The sequence below is a fragment of the Schistocerca nitens genome, chromosome 4, assembly GCF_023898315.1.
Source record: "Schistocerca nitens isolate TAMUIC-IGC-003100 chromosome 4, iqSchNite1.1, whole genome shotgun sequence".
NCBI classification, from domain to species: Eukaryota; Metazoa; Arthropoda; class Insecta; order Orthoptera; family Acrididae; genus Schistocerca; species Schistocerca nitens.
Window position 1 is genome coordinate 602,453,729 of NC_064617.1, and position 16,525 is coordinate 602,470,253.

Genomic DNA, 16,525 nt, shown 5'->3' on the forward strand with positions numbered 1-16,525 from the left:
ACAATCTGACAATGCTACAGTTGTTTACAAATTCTACGCCGGTAGAAACCTACTTGTTTTAACGAGGTCGTTAAACCATAATAGTTTTAAGAGTATTTTCGTCTAGAAATGAATTGCATTGACGGTTGATCGATCAAGAGCAGGAAAGGTAATATTTTACGAATATATGACGAGAGGGACAAGTGCTTGAGAGAGGACTTCCCTAACAATGCAAGTGTCTGAGAGACGACTTTCCTATCAATCTCCTGGATAGTTTTGTTTCTCATATCAACAGAGTGAGTTATCATGCAGTAGCAAAGGTGATGTAGTTTTGTTGCTCGACTTTCTTATACTGCGACCAAAAGGTGTCTCAATTGTTGACAACAAATTCCAGCTGTGTTGCTCACACCCCTTGGGACAGAATTTGTAGTCCAAAACACACTTTTGGAGGTATCAATGTAAAATATTATGTTCACACTACTCTTTGCTCTAGTCTACGTCTTATGGTGGGGCTCAGCCTTTCATTTCTTCTTAGGAAGTTAACGATAAAGGCATCATAACACGTCACCAGTAACAGTACTGCAAAGGAATGCTCAATGAGCGACCTGATGATGTTCAATAATAGTCACTCCGTTGATTTTTGTTGTTTGGAATTAGAGCATGCAGTACTCCTACACCAGACTTCTGAACTTTACCTGTTGAATGCAAATGTCGCATGATGGTAAAATGGTAATCTGTCACATATATCAGCAGTCGAGACTTCCTTAATGTGGAAAATCATTCATGCTAGAACGATCTTTGTTGAAACAAGAATATATTTTTCTGGCGTATTTTTCCCAAAAGCACTCGCTCCAAACACAGTTCAAATCTTTCTAGCTTCCTTCTCTACATTCACCCCTCTGTTATACCAAAGTAAATATTGTGTTGCAGATGTTACACCTTTTTCCACTTGCGACTCAATTTTACAATGCTTAACCGTAGTTCATGATTTTCAGGTATGCAAAATCCAATGCTTAACTGCAAGATACTAGCTAGAACTTCAAATTCGAAAATGGCATTGATACATACACTGACAGCGTGGCGCCGTTTTCACATGGGCGGCGCCGGATTTCAGGTGGCGCGTGGCGTCTGGCCGGTGGCCGGTAGCCGCTGCAGTGCGAGGAAACGCCCGAGCGTAAGCTGTTATGATCACGACGCAGCCACGAGCTGTCCTGCGGAATTGTTTCTGGAATACTTGTTATTGTGGGTGGGTAGAATGTTAAGCGAATTGTCTTCGATGTTCAATCAGACTCATAATTTTAGACCGAAATGTGGTCTTTTTTTAAAAAAAAATAAATAAATAAAAAAGTAAAATCTGTTGGATGCGAACACGCGACTCTTAAGTTTAGAATGCACGACGATTACCGCAAGACCACGGGCTCACTCCAACCAAATCATCTCGAAAGTAGACAACATTTACTCCTAACACTTCCGCATCTTACAGTGTTGCCAGATTGTGCAGATGGCCGGACTTAAGAGTTGTCAGGGGCGGTCAGTTTTATTGGCCACCTTAAGTGAATGACTCGGACTTAGTCTCTGTGGCAGCCGGCCGGCGGTCAGTTTTTTTGCCTAAGACTGTACCATATCACGAAGGTTCACACAGTACTGAATTATGTCATAAGGAACATCATCATACAAATCTTCCATTGTGTGAGCTTGCTTAGCACATACCTTCCCTTACAAATATCCTCACATGACTGTCACACATACTAGTGTTAGGCTAGTATTTTACACCATAGCTGATGACATGTTCTGCAAAGATTTATCCACAGACTCCAAGTCATGGAAGCTATGCAGAGTTGATCATCCTGTTGTAATCAAAGGACACAGTTGCAATACTGTACATTGAATTCTAGTTCCAGAAAGTTGTACAACATCCCAATGTTACGGTTTGACATAGAACATGCGAAATTGTCTGACTAGTACCAAAATTTTGTTTGTCAACTCAAATATAAAGCCAAACAGATGGAACCACATTTTGTCACTGATCAGCTGCATTGACTCATCTGCAGTAGCCATTATTTCCTGTACTGTATCTGAGAAAGTCCTTTTGTTTCCATTATCATTATGACACAACTTAAGTAAAATCAATATGTTATATAAGTAAAAAATTTAAATCCTGGCTAAGAATTTAACTTAATGGTCAGCTGGGTATATGCAAGACAGTAATACAATAGAATGTTGAATTTTATATAAGCAGTGAGTGAAAATTTGTACCAAGGCCGGGAATCAAACCCAAGTCTCCTGCTTATTAGACCGGTGAATTAGCCACTAAACCACCTTGGCATAGCAGTTCACACAACTGCATGGATTACCCTGGCATGCCTCCCTCCTCAATCTAAATTCTCACTGCAGCCCCACTATACCTCAAATTCCCTCTTTACACACGAACAGAATTTCTGAGGCCCTCCACGTTATGGAATAGCACCTCAGCATCAAATGAAAATGGAAGATAAAGCCTGAAACCCAAATGCAGGTACTTATACAAATGAAATGGCACAATTTCAGAGATTTTACTTGTGTAATTCAGATATGATTTTATGCATACTGGCTGAAGTGGTGAGTGAAACTTTGTACCAAGGCCAGGAATCACACCACTTACCATGCAGGTGCGTTAGCCATTGAGCCACCTTGGCACAGCAGTTCCCACAACTGCACAGTTTTTTTTTTTACTTTATTTCTTTTTTAATATCATTCACCACTTCAGTCTATATACATAAAATCATATCTGTACGAGACCAGTAAAGTGTATGAAGTTGCGTAATTTCATTTGTATAAGTGTTTGCTCCTGGGTTTCAGGCTGGATCCCATTTATGTTCAATGCAGAGATGCTATTCCAGAACAAGGAGGGCCTTGGCAATTTTGTTCATGTGTAAGGGGATATTTAAGGTAGACTGGGGTGGCAGTGAGAATTTGGATCGAGGAGGGAGGATTGACAGGGCAATCCGTGCAATTGTGTGAGCTGCTGTGCCGAGGTAGTTATCATACCTGCCTAGTAAGCGGGACACCTGGGTTTGATTCCCAGCCTTGGTACAAATTTTCATTCATTGCTTCAGTCTATATACATAAAATCATGCCTGTCTGAGACCGATAACGTCTCTGACATAATGTCATTTCAGAATGCCGAATGTTGAGGTCTTATCTGTCCATATACCAACTGACTCAATTTTTTATGACATACAGGCAGTTTTAAACTTCTACATTGACATTTTTAAAATTTGTATATAGTTGGATGAAAATTATTCACTTATAGTAAGATTGCATTATGGCTGAGACACACACCTGGCTTCTGACAAAGAGCTATCATCACAGTCAGTTTTAAATACAAGTCCAAATTCTTAATACGTAGTGTATATAGAAGTGTTGTAGCAACTAAAATGACATTTTCAACACAAGTTAACCACTCTTCCCCTTTCAAGTGGGGATAGAGGAAGAGTGGTTAACTTGTGTAGGTAGCGGTAGAATTACTGCTTACCTGAAAGCAATTGGATCTTATTGACAGACCCTTTACACAACAGGTCAGTGTCCTCTATGTAGAGATCAGATCATATGGTTGTTCTGAAAAAAGTCAGATAACTCTTTAGGAAACAAAAAAGATTCTAAAGCAAACTTCTAAGACCCTAACACACTTAAAGGACCAACAAGAGGCAGAGGTGTGTGTGTGTGTGTGTGTGTGTGTGTGTGTGTGTGTGTGTGTGTGGAGGGGGGAGGGGTGGTCAGTCATACCCAATTACGGTGAATGCAAAATTACCAACATCATCAATATTAAAACAGGCTGCTAAAATCCTAAGCAGATTATAGTACAATGACTAAAAAAATTACACCACAAATCAGAAACTTCAAACAGTCATAGCATATTTATCTCATTATCTACTATAATAGAGGACAGATTAGCTGGTAAGCTAACCTCTGCACTATTGTACAAGTACCAAAAAAAAAAAAAACATTCAGTTAAAATGTGTTTTACTGAAATCTATAAGTATTATACACTGGAGGGGCCTCCTGCTGAAAGCCATGCAGCATCAGATTGTGTCCTATTCAAAGGCAAATACAAAGGGGAGCCTTACAAAACTCTCATGCAACCCAACAGAGAACACTGCCCAAATATATGGGACCCACACCAAATGAGACTAAAGAGGTACTGGACATAAACAGAGAAGAGAAGTGTTAATGGTCTTATACATTTGACTGACTTACATGTGGCTGTCACACAAATACTGAAATACTAGAACTGGCAGACACTTCAACATACCGGTAGATGTCAAATATTTTACGAAACCTTTCTCAAAGTTTCAAGACCCACTATAAACAAGGAATGTAGGAACCTGCAACAGAAACAATAGCTTCCGTAGGGACTATGAAAACACTATTTAACTAACTCTAGGTTGCACAGGAACATCTGAGCAGTAATTCTTCTCACATTTTATATGGCAAGAAACTGTGATGCACAGTACATTGTAAAGTATCCTTTGCCATGTGTTTCACACTGATTTATAGAGTATGGATATTGATGTAGGCATCTGCAGTTTGTATGTTGCTGTTGAAGAACTTCAAAATCTGCAAAAATATTAAAAACCCCACTCTTTTAATAAACAAACCAATTTCCAAGCTTCAGTATTAGTCCAAAAGGAAGAAAAGAGGTAAAGAGCTGACATAGCATGTTTCTTTCAGTGCTACCTTGCACTAGTAAGAGAGGATGAGGCTTGGTCAACTGAAAATCAATTACTAGTAAGCATGACATCTTGATACTGTTAAGAACAACGAACAATAAAATGTCACCAACTTCTCACATGTGTGATTCAACTGTACAAATAAATATAGTAATCATTATGAAACCAATGAGTGAACAATGCTGATGGTAAAACATCAAAACTATTAGGGAACTCTTTCTGATGGCTATGTGAACTTTCTCTTAGAAAACAACATATTAGCAGCGCCAATCTTGATGATATTATGGCCGATATATGGGAGCAATCACGACGAAAACTTGATTATGAGCCTGGCAACATTATCAGGTTAGTCCTAATGTGCGACAGTGGATCAGACGATTATTCTGCTTGCAGTATGTGCATGCATCACACATTAACTATGAAAAATATAAAGGAAGGCCACCACTACGTAACCCTTGACCAATGTTGTCTAGACGTAACATTCCGATAAGTTTCCTACTACTTACCTTAAGATGAAGAAAACTTTTCAAGAGTTTCTAAATGACACTGATAATCTGAGATGATTTCACCATCCAAATTCATGGCATCCAACATCCCTGCTCAGATAGTAGGTGCATTAATGGAGGAAACATATGCCTTTGGACATAGGGATATCCCTGATTTTGTACAATCACTAAAGTCTGACATTTGGCTCTGCAGCCAAGGTCGCAAGTTCGTTTTAAATGCCTTGGGAAATTGACACTTCCAACTTGTGAAGCAGCAGCAGCATTTAAGGAGGAAGAACGGTCATCAATAGCAGAAACAGCAACACCAACCCCCACATGATCAAGTGTAGCAGCTGACAGTGTAGAAACCTCACCAACAGAAGATCCACTCTCTATGGCAAAAAGCAGCACAGTAGTGACTGCAGCTGCTCCAAATAGGTTGTGCCTGAGATCAAGAAAGGCCTCAGCTGCAAATGGGGCTTTTTTATGGTACTGGGGCAGAAGGGGGAAGGTTCCAATCAGAATTTAAGTATTGCAGTTAATTACAACAAATGTGGGTGTTACCAGCACAACAGCTCCCCCTCCCCTGCAGAAAACTGTTCCTGTAATACTGGTATGTCAAAAGAAATAAAACTCAGTCCCAACAGTGGCAGCACCAAAACCAATCATGTAATTAAAAATAAGCTCAAAATTTTTCATCAAACCATTTGAAACATGAATGAGGAAAATATCCAAAACTTCAAATTATGCATTCAGGAGACTGACTGGAGGTATATTTATCTTGCAAATGATGCTAATACAAAATATAATTTATTTACTGATGAATTATCAGGTATATTTGAAAGTGTCTTTCCAAAAAAAGGTCTGCAGACTACAGAACAGGCAATCAAGCAAAAAACCATGGCACACCAATGGCATAAAAATATCATGCCAGAGAAAACAGAACTGTATATTATATCCAGACAATCCAATAATCCCCTCTAGATGAACTATTATAGGACATACTGTAAAATTTTAACTAAAGTCATTAAAAAATCTAAAAGTATGAGCATAGAATCTGAAATTAATCGTTCAAATAATAAAACCAGAACAATTTGGAATGTAATAAAGAGGAAAACAGGTACTGCACCATCTGAAAATGTAAAAACTGCTGACCTAAAAATTAACGCTTTGTAAATAACTGATAGTAAGGTCATTCCATGTCAATTCAACCAATTTGAGGAAATGTTCCAGCTGATAGCCTCAGATTTGGCTGAAATTTAATACACCAATGCTACCAAGTGTGGAACACTCATGTACAAAATTTTAAGTTCCCCTGCCAATTAGTTCCAGAATTATGGCTTCTGAAAGAAGGTGGCGTGACCCAGAAATTGCAACTCGCATGTGACAATCTATCTTCAGACCCAACTTCACGTCTTAATAACTTTGGAGCTATTCTGCACAGTCAAGTGAAATTTTTACAACCCAGTAACATCCACTTAGAGAACATGTTCTATGAATCAAAACACCAACTACGTATTTCTGAAGGAAAAACAAAAAAATCCAAAATGTGATTTAAAAAATGTAATACGTTAAAAGGTACATATTGTAGGTGCCCTCTATGACAAATACAATTCACTCGAAAAGGGTGAGCTTAATGTGGCCTAAACACACACAGAACTCATCTTGCCCATATCAGTCACACAAACAGAGATACAAGGCTTTTGATTCTGTAAACACAATACAAATACAAATATAAACCACAATATACTCTTGGAGAAGGCCTATCAATAAGAAATCAAAGGGCCCATGGGTAACTGGCTAAATTCAGATCTTGAAGACAGGAAACAAAAGGTGGTTCTAAATGGCTGCAACAAATGATCTTCTAGTCTAGTGGATTCTGAATGGGGCAAAATACAGTATGGAGTTCCCCAGGGATCTGTCATTGGATCCTTGGTGTTTTTAATATGTTAATGATTTACCCGTGTCCATTAGTACAAAATTGTGAATTTACAATGTTTGCTGATGATACAAGCATTGTAGAAGATGGGTAAGTCTACTGCTGATCTGGTGACTGATGTTAATGATATACTCAGAGAAGTTACAGCTTGGTTTTCAACTAATTCTCTTTCAGTTAATATTAAAAATAATTTTATACAGTTCCACATAAAAAATAAAACTCCAGAAAATATAGTAATTGCTCATGACAACCAAGAACTAGAACAGGTGCACTCCACTAAATTCCTAGGGGTTCACATTGACAGTAGGCTCAACTGGGAACAGCATGTATCCCTTACTCTAAAAAGGCTTTCATCAGCAACTTTTGCTTTAAGAATCATTACTCATTTTGAGGACATCAACATTTTAAAATCAGCTTACTTTGGATACTTTCACTCATTAATGAGTTATGGAATAATCTTCTGGGGTAATTCACCAGCCTCAAAATAAATCTTAACTGCTCAGAAGAGAGCAGTCAGAATCATGTGTGGGTTTTCTCCATGAACCTCAAGTAGAAAACTTTTCACACACTTAGGTATACTGACTACAACATGTCAGTACATATACTCTCTGATGAATGTTGTTAATAAAGACTATACTCAGTATGAAACAAATTGTTCATACCATAACTACAATACTAGAGGTAAGGATGATCTACATGTTGAAACTAGGCCTATCACTTGTATAGAAGGGAGTAAAGTATGCTGCTATAAAGACTTTTAATGCATTGCCTAATTATATTAAATATACAAGAGGAAATGAAACGCTGTCCAAAGGTACGTTAAAAAATACCTGCTAGGCCATCCACTGTACTCCTTAGATGAATTCTTTTCCAGATATAATGCACTCCCTTAATAATAGATGTATTTAGTCTCTTAGTTATTAGATGGATGATATATTATGTTAATGTTATAGTGTTAATGTTATAGTTATAATGTGAATTGCTATACTAGTTAAATGACAGCTTGTAAATGAGACAAAGTGATACTTATTAATATCTATATCGTTCTATTATATTACTATTCTGTAGCATTAATTGTATTTGTACAATTGTATTGACCTGTTCCACATCACTCGCATGTACGGATCCATGGAATACGCATACTAAATAAAGAAATAAAAATAAATAAATAAAAATAAATAAATAAATAAACTTTTGGCCTGTAAGCTCTAATATTTCATCTCCCACACCAAGCTGACACTGTTAACAAAATAAAATCGTCTTTAGTTACGCCGGATACGACAAATGTTGCAAACTGCTGCTGCTACCCTAATGTAAAACTTGTGAGGGTTCTAATACCTTAGCTTCTCGTCACAACAATTATATTTACTATGTCAACATACGTTCTTACTCACACAGTAATAGAAAAGTTAGCATGAACTGTTACCATTAGTGAGTATTACGCTATAACGACATCTCATTATTGTTCTTCGTCTTACTACATAAAATAAGATACCAGGACGTATAATATTAAGTGAGGTTATACCCAACTGAAATGAACCGCCTGCAAATTTTGATACATAAACAAAACCATGGCAACGGGGAGTGCCGCCAACAGAAAACGAAATTCGTGAAGAGAAATTTCATCTCCAAATTCCCTTCAGCGACAAGAAGACCTTTCAACGTATTTGTCAGATCACATCCAACTTCAGATTTGGGATATGATCATACTCTCGCAGTAGAAAAAGCTGGTATTTTCCATTTTGTCTTTTATAGCAAAGCGTCCTACACATGTTCCGCTTAATGGGGCAACCGACCAATAAACGGTAATTGTTAATTGTATAGGTAAGGCCTTTTCAGACGACCGACAAACCGATTTTTCAGCTCTGAGTGGTCGGTTGGGTGCAGCTCAATATTTATTGAGATCTCTGTTAAAGCGGATCGTAGGCCCTCGATAATATTGCACAATAATATTGGGCAATATTATGGACTTTAGCCCTAGACTGTTGAATAATATTGTCAGTAATAACATGCAATAATATTGTGGTTCGGATTATTGGCCGAAGAAGATTGCTGCTGTGATAATTGCTCTGCTCTGCTGCGAGCAGAAAAAAAAGGAGCGTCAACGATCATTCACGAAAACTTGTTGAGTTGTTGAGAGACTCGAGGTTGAATGAAAAAGAGATATCAAATTGTATGTATTGATGGTCCAGCAGTTGGTACGTTATTGGAAATGGTTCTCTCCTTACACTGACGTCGCCACTCAGATTGCTCCCCGTCCCACACCCCACGCGTGGTATAAACTTTTGCGGACGCCCGTATTCCAATCATCAAAACACAAAATTTACAACCTTGCAAACTGTCGTGAGATGCAATGCAGAGCATACGCCATATTGTACCAGTTATTGGGATTTGTTATCGTTCCATTCTCGTATGGAGCATGAGAAGAATGATTGTTTGAACGCCTCTGTGCGTGCAGTAACTATTCTAATCTTGTTCTCACGATCACAATGTGAGTGATACGTAGGCGATTGTAATATATTCCTAGAGTCACCAATTAAAGCCGGTTCTTGAAACTTTGTTAGTAGACTTCCTCGCGATAGTTTACGTCTTGAGAGTCTTTCAGTTCAGTTTCTTCTGTATCTCTGTGACCCTCTCCCACGGAAAAAAAAACCGCCATCATTTGTGCCGTCCTCCTCCGTATACATTCAAAATCCCTTGTTAGACCTATTTGGTACGGATTCCAAACACTTGCGCAGTAGTCTAAAATGGATTGCACAGGCATTTGTAGACTGATTGCACTTTCCCAGTATTCTACCAATAAACTGAAGTCGCCCATCTACGTCACCCACGACTGAGCCTTTGTGATCATTCCTTTTCTTATCCCTATAGTAGGTTACACCCCAGTATTTGTATGAGCTGACTGATTCCAACAGTGGCTCATTGATATTGCAGTCATAGGAAACTATGTTTCTTCGTTTTGTGAAGTGCACAGTTCTACATTTCTGAACTTTTAAAGTAAGATGCCAGTCTTTGCATCACTCTGAAACTTTATCAAGCTCTGACTGAATATTTAGGCAGCTTCTTTCAGACAGTACTTCATTATAAATAACTGCATCATCTGCAAAAAGCCAGATTTTACTATTAATATTGTCTACAAGGACATAAACAAACAACATGAACAGCAAGGGTCCCGACACATTCCCTGGCGTACACTTGAATTTACTTCTACATCTGCACACACAGAGGCATTCAAACAACGATTTTTCCCCTGCTCCATATGTGAATGAAACTGTAAGAACCCGTAATAATGGGTACAATGGGACATACCCTCTGCCATGCACCTCAAGGTGGTTTGCAGAATATAGATGTAGATGCAGAGGTAGAATTTGATGGTGACTCTCCATCCAAGATAACATGCTGCATCCTCCAAACTAGTAAGTCCTCAGTCCAGTCACAAATTTCACTTGATACCCCATATGATTGAACTGTTGATGATAAGCATAGATGTAGCTAGTACTGAGTCAAATGCTTTTCAGAAATCAAGAAATACGGCATCTCCCTAATTGCCTTGATCCAAAGCTTTCAGTATGCCATGTGAGAAAAGTGGAAGTTGGGTTTCACATGATTGATGGTTTCGGAATCCATGCTATTTGGCATTGAGGAGGTCATTCTGTGCAAGATACCTCCTTATGTTTGACCTCAGAATATCTTCTAAGATTCTACTACAAATTGATGCCAAAGATATTGGACTGTAGTTTTGTGGATCACTTCTGCTACTCTTCTTGTAGATAAGTGTTACCTGTGCTTTTTTGCAAGAACTGGACACAGTCTTTTATTCAAGGGGCCTACAATAGACTACAGTTAGATGAGGGCCTAACTCAGCTGCAAACCTAAATTGATAGCAGTGAGATTTTTGTGGAAAATTTAAGTGTATATCGAAAGGATAGGCAAATGGGAAATGGGTGTGGTGTATTTGTTGCAGTAGACAAGAAACTCAAATCCACTGAGACAGAAATTGAAGCTGCATTTGAGATTGTTTGGGCAAGACTCAATATCAGGGATGGGCACAAAATGATGATTGGATCCTTCTGTTGGCAACCTGACTCGACTCTTAATGTCTCCAAAAACTTTAGAGAAAACCTCAGTTCACTTGTACATAAGATAGTCAGTCATACTGTAACCATTGGTGGAGACTTTAATCATCCAACAATTAATTGGTAAAATTGCAGTTTTGTTAGTTGTGTGTGTGATAAGACATCCCATGAAACAGTACTAAACGGCTTCTCTGAAAACTATCTATAACAGATTGTTAGAAACCCTGTTCGTGATGGAAATATATTTGATCTAACAGTAACAAACAGAGCTGACCTCTTTGAGGATGTCCACATCGAAACTGGTATCAGTGGCCATGATGTGGTTGTGGCAACAATGATTACCAGAGTATAAAAGGACAACCAAGCCAAGTAAAATAACGCAATCAAAAACACAGTAGACCATGGTTCCACTGCGTCAGCTATTTATCTGCTACGCTACAATACCTTTCTACTAGCAATTTTTTTGAACACTTGAAATTTGCAAGTGTGGTTTTACTTTGCAGTATTTGAGGTATAGTTAAGGAGAAGTGTCATGCAATAATATGTGCACTAAAGGATCATAACGCCCCAATCGCCCAACTAAAGTTACTGTTAGTCTTCTGTCACTGCATGTGGTGATAAACACTGTTCGAATATGGCAAATGAACATGACAAGAATGTGAGGTGAACCATACTTAGATGACAGAGTTTTGGTGAAGTCTAAAGACTGCAAATTTTTGTGGGATACACTGTGCAAGGAGTATAGCAATAAAGATGCAAGAAATGAAGCACTTGCTCCTTTTTTTTTTTTTTTTTTTTTTTTAAATTGCATACAGAGCACTGAAAGATGTGAATAGAAGTGCTTTGACTGTAGATATACAGATAACTGACAGACTTTTATTCATGAAATATACCTTCTTACTTTACTGGTAAAAATGTTTAAATAATCCAGCCAAGTGCCATGCATTCTGCTACGAAGAGCAGGGCTCAACTTATTTTTTCACACTTCTGACAGTTATGAAATGCTTCATTTCTTTGTGTCTGTTACTATATTTGTTACATGATATAAGCCACCACCGTTTGTAATCTCTCAGCTTCTAATTTGAAATAAGTTTCTAAAACTTACAGGACACATCTTTTATTAATTTGAAATGAGTTTTGTAAACTTACAAGGACATTTTTCAGAATAAAAACAGTCTTGGTTGCAAAATTATTAAATATCAATAACATGTTCCACCCTTTGTGGCACATCAGACAATCTGATATTAACTAACTTTGGAACCAAGACTGTTTTTATTCTGAAATGATTAAATACGAGTTGTTGTGCCACCCTGTCCCAGTTAAATGGAATTTTTTTATAAGGGACATCTTTTATGCTATATACATAAATAAGTGCATAACATTTACATTAACATAATTTATTTTATTGGGTTTGCTTCACCATGACATATTTCTTCAGGTTCCTATAAATGTTGTAGAACAATAATAGAAATTCTTTGCTGGAGCAGTACGTAATATAAAGGAAAGGCAGCAACTCACCTGTTGCATTACTCCACTGTAAGTGAGTGGTTGCCTTTCCCTTATTTTACATATTGTAAATGATGTATGTTTCAGTAATCATTGTACACAGTAACTATTACAGATGCACTGAATTACTAGTAGAAGTGTACTAAGTTGTCAATAGAAACCATAAAGTAGCTCTCCTCAGTTTACAGCTTCTCTCACCACACTACCAGTATTCTTTTTTGTCAAACATAGCTTGATAAGCTTTAGCAGTTCAGAATAGCATTTACAACCCATTTTTAAACAATTTTGGAAGTTGTTGGATCCTAGGCCGTTCAGTAATGAAGTGTGAGTGAATTTGTTCCTTTGAGGAAGCCATTTCTTTTTCTACCACTTTCTCTCACTTTTTCAGGCCTTGTCAGTTTTCAAACAGTCATGTTAAATCCCAATTGATATTTGAAACTTAGATACCAGTGAAATGAAGTAAAATGGAAAGAAGACAAGAATTTCTGGACAGACGAGTATAGGGTAATATCAGCAGCAGCAGAAAATGATATAACAGTTGTAGAATTCATTATGAATAGGAAGGCAGGGCAGAGAGTTAGTTACAGCGAATGGTTCAGTGATAGTGTTGTTCTCACCAGAATCAACAACAAACCAACACTGACAGCAATAATTCAAGTATACATGCCAAGGTCACAAGCAGGAGATGAAGAGATAGAGAAGGTATATGAGGATACTGAATAGGTTATTCAATATGTAAAGGGAGATGATAGTCTAATAGTCACTGTGGATTGGAATGCAGTTGCAGGGGAAGGAGTAGAAGAAAGTGTTACAGGAGAATATGGTCTTGGTAGTAGGAATGAGAGAGGAGGAAGACGAACTGAGTTCTGCAATAAAGTTCAGCTAGTCAACTGAATGGAATCAGAATCAAAAGAGGAGGTGGTAGACTTTGAAAAGGCTGGGAGATATGGGATGATTCCAGTTAGATCACATCATGTTCAGACAAGGAATCTGAAATCAGGTATTGCATTGTAAGGCTTACCCTGGATCAAATACAGATCAGATTACAGTTGTATTGATGAAGATTAGGCTGAAGTTCAAGAGACTAGTCAGGAAGAATCAGTGCTCAGAGAAGTGGGATATGTAATTACTAAGGAACAAAAAGACATGCCTGAAGTTCTCTGAAGCTGTAGGTACTGTGATAATGAATAGCTCATAGTCAGTTCAATCGAATAGGAATGTACATCTTTAAAAAGGTCAACCACTGTAGTTCGAGAGAAAAACATAGGTACAAGGAAGGAAATGTGGAGAAACTGTTGGTAACAGAAGAAATACTTCACACGAAAGAAGGAAGTACAAAAATATTCAGGGAAATTCATGAACACAGAGCTACAAGTCAATTAGGAATGAAATAAATAGTAAGTGCAGTGGAGCTAAGGTGAAATGGCTGTATGAAAAATGTGAAGAAATTGAAATGAAATGATAGTAGCTGTTGTAGAACAGAAACGGTATGTTTCCTGACTTGGTACCAATTCAGAATATTATCCAATCAGTCCCCTCTACAAGTCCCAGAAGTTTGTAAGGGCAGCAATTTTAGAGCACCCTGTATATCCTACCAGGCCTGGTAACAACACTGAATATGAACAACACTAATACACTTTTGTGGCCATTCTATCTTTCACAGAGAACTGTAACTCTAATCATTTACATAACCGCCAATGGTGTGTGCAGGTACGAAGCTACATTGAATCGAAGAATGTCTTCTGTGTGTTTCAAATTTTATTTAGTAAGGCAGTGTATTTTGGGTAACATACTGGCATGTTAGACATCAGCTTAAATCAGCAGCAAAATGTGCAGGTATCGATGTAGTGTATTTCCTACCCATGGGCCATGGACGAAATTTGACAGTGTACAAATAACTTGGCAGCATAAGTCCTCTGGCCTTGGTGCATGCACTGAGTTGGTTGTGAAGGATGTCTTAAAGCCATTATATTCTCTCCCGAGGCAAGCTGGCTAACAACTGTTGCAATTTCAAATACTTTTGTAATAATTAGGACAATATTTCACACTGAATCCAGTGAAGGCTTGTAATCACAAATTGACAGCTACCTCAATATGGCTCATTTGTGGACTGGTGTTTACTGGAACATTTCTGATTCTGTTATTGTCTGTTTTCACCTATGTCGGTTTCTGCTTTTAATTATGATACATGTTGTATATTATGTATTGTAAATCATCATGTATTGTCTGTATATGGAAAAGATAGATTGCTAGTCACCGTAAAGATGACATGCTGAGTTGCAGACAGGCACAACAAAACGACACTTACAATAGCATATGGCCAAAGCCTTCTTCTGTACAGGAAACACACACACAATCATTCACACAAGCTAGCACACCTCAAGCACATTTGACCCCCATCTCTGGCAGCTCAGATTGGAATGCAATTGTCACATAGCATGGAAGCACCAATCTGTAGGGGACAGGCAAGGGGAAGGAGTAGCAGGGTATGGGTAGGGGGGGGGGGGGGAGGGAGAGGGAGAGGGAGAGGGAGAGGGAGAGGGGGAGAGAGAGAGAGAGAGAGAGAGAGAGAGAGAGAGAGAGAGAGAGAGAGAGAGAGAGAGAAGGGAGCTGTCTGGCAATGTGTGCAGGGACTGCAGACTAGTTGCTCATCTATGTATAAACCCAAAAATTTACATTACGAACAGGTTTTTGACAGAATTTAATCCATCACAGTATTTTGCCTATTTGGACCACTCAATTTAAAGTGAATAATATTTTTTTCTATGTTCATTTTTAAGAGATCTCTTTCAAAGTTACCCCTAGCCTTTTCAATAAATTTATGAATGTCTTCAGTTAGGCTGGGATCACTTCTGCACAACAGACACCAGATGTGTCATCAGCACACATAGTGATCCAATGTTTATTATCTAGAGAACTTTGTAAATTGTTTACAGAACATATGAATAGGAACGAACTTAAAAATGGATCCCTCAGGAACATCGTAATGTATATTACTTATTCTTGCCCATCTTCTCTGCAGTATTCCTCCATTATCATATATAATTTCTGTTCATTGTTGCCTACCTTATAAATATGTTTCCAGTAATTGCATGAGTTTTTGAGAGACAGAACTCATTGCAATTTTTGAGAAGAGCATGTCATGATGTACTCTATCTAAAGCTTTTGAGAGATCCAGGAACACTCCTGATGGTTGGAACTTTTCATTTATTCTTTCAAGAACGTAATGGATAAATTGTACTGCTACTGACATAGTGCTTTGGCCTCCTCTGAAACCATGCTGGAAATCGCGTGGTATGTCAGCATTGTTGTAATGTTCCAAGGTTCTATTTAACATTCTTTTCTCAGTCAGTTTGCTAAATGATGAGATTAGGGCAACGGGTCTGTAGTTCTGAACATGTTTTATTTCCCCTTTTTTGAGTAAAGGTTAAACTTCAGCTAGTTTCAACTTGTCAGGAATACACAGTCTTTGATAACACAGTTTATTAGATGAAGTAATGGTTTCACTAGTTCATTTTTGCATTTCTTTAATAGATAAGGAGAAATTTCATCTAATTAACTGGATTTTTTATTTCTGAGGCTGTCAATAAGCTGCAGAAGTCGCCCGTGCTTATTGCAGGTAATGTACTGCAGTTATGTTCATTAGTGGACCGAAATGTATGCTATGTATCTGGTTTCATGCAGACACCATTTTCAACAGTGTCTATGAAGTAAGTATTAAAACTGTTGCTAGCTAGAAATGAGGTCAGCAATGACATCATTATTCACTGTTAATTCTACATTATTAATTTTAGTTTCTGTTGTGTTGTTTCGGATTTTATGTACAGTTGA

General features: G+C 37.9%; 1 protein-coding gene across 2 annotated transcripts in view; it reads right to left on the reverse strand.

The window, feature by feature from the left end:
* Nucleotides 1-8,642, reverse strand: part of LOC126253482 (serine/threonine-protein kinase dyf-5) — a 318,570-nt gene extending 309,928 nt beyond the window's left edge. For both annotated transcript variants that reach the window (XM_049954847.1, XM_049954846.1), the window contains exons 1-2: nt 8,539-8,642; nt 3,494-3,576 (exon numbers count right to left, since the gene is read on the reverse strand). The gene's annotated coding sequence lies outside the window, so the exon portion shown is untranslated. The remainder of the gene's footprint in view (nt 1-3,493; nt 3,577-8,538) is intronic.
* Nucleotides 8,643-16,525: the final 7,883 nt, after the last annotated feature.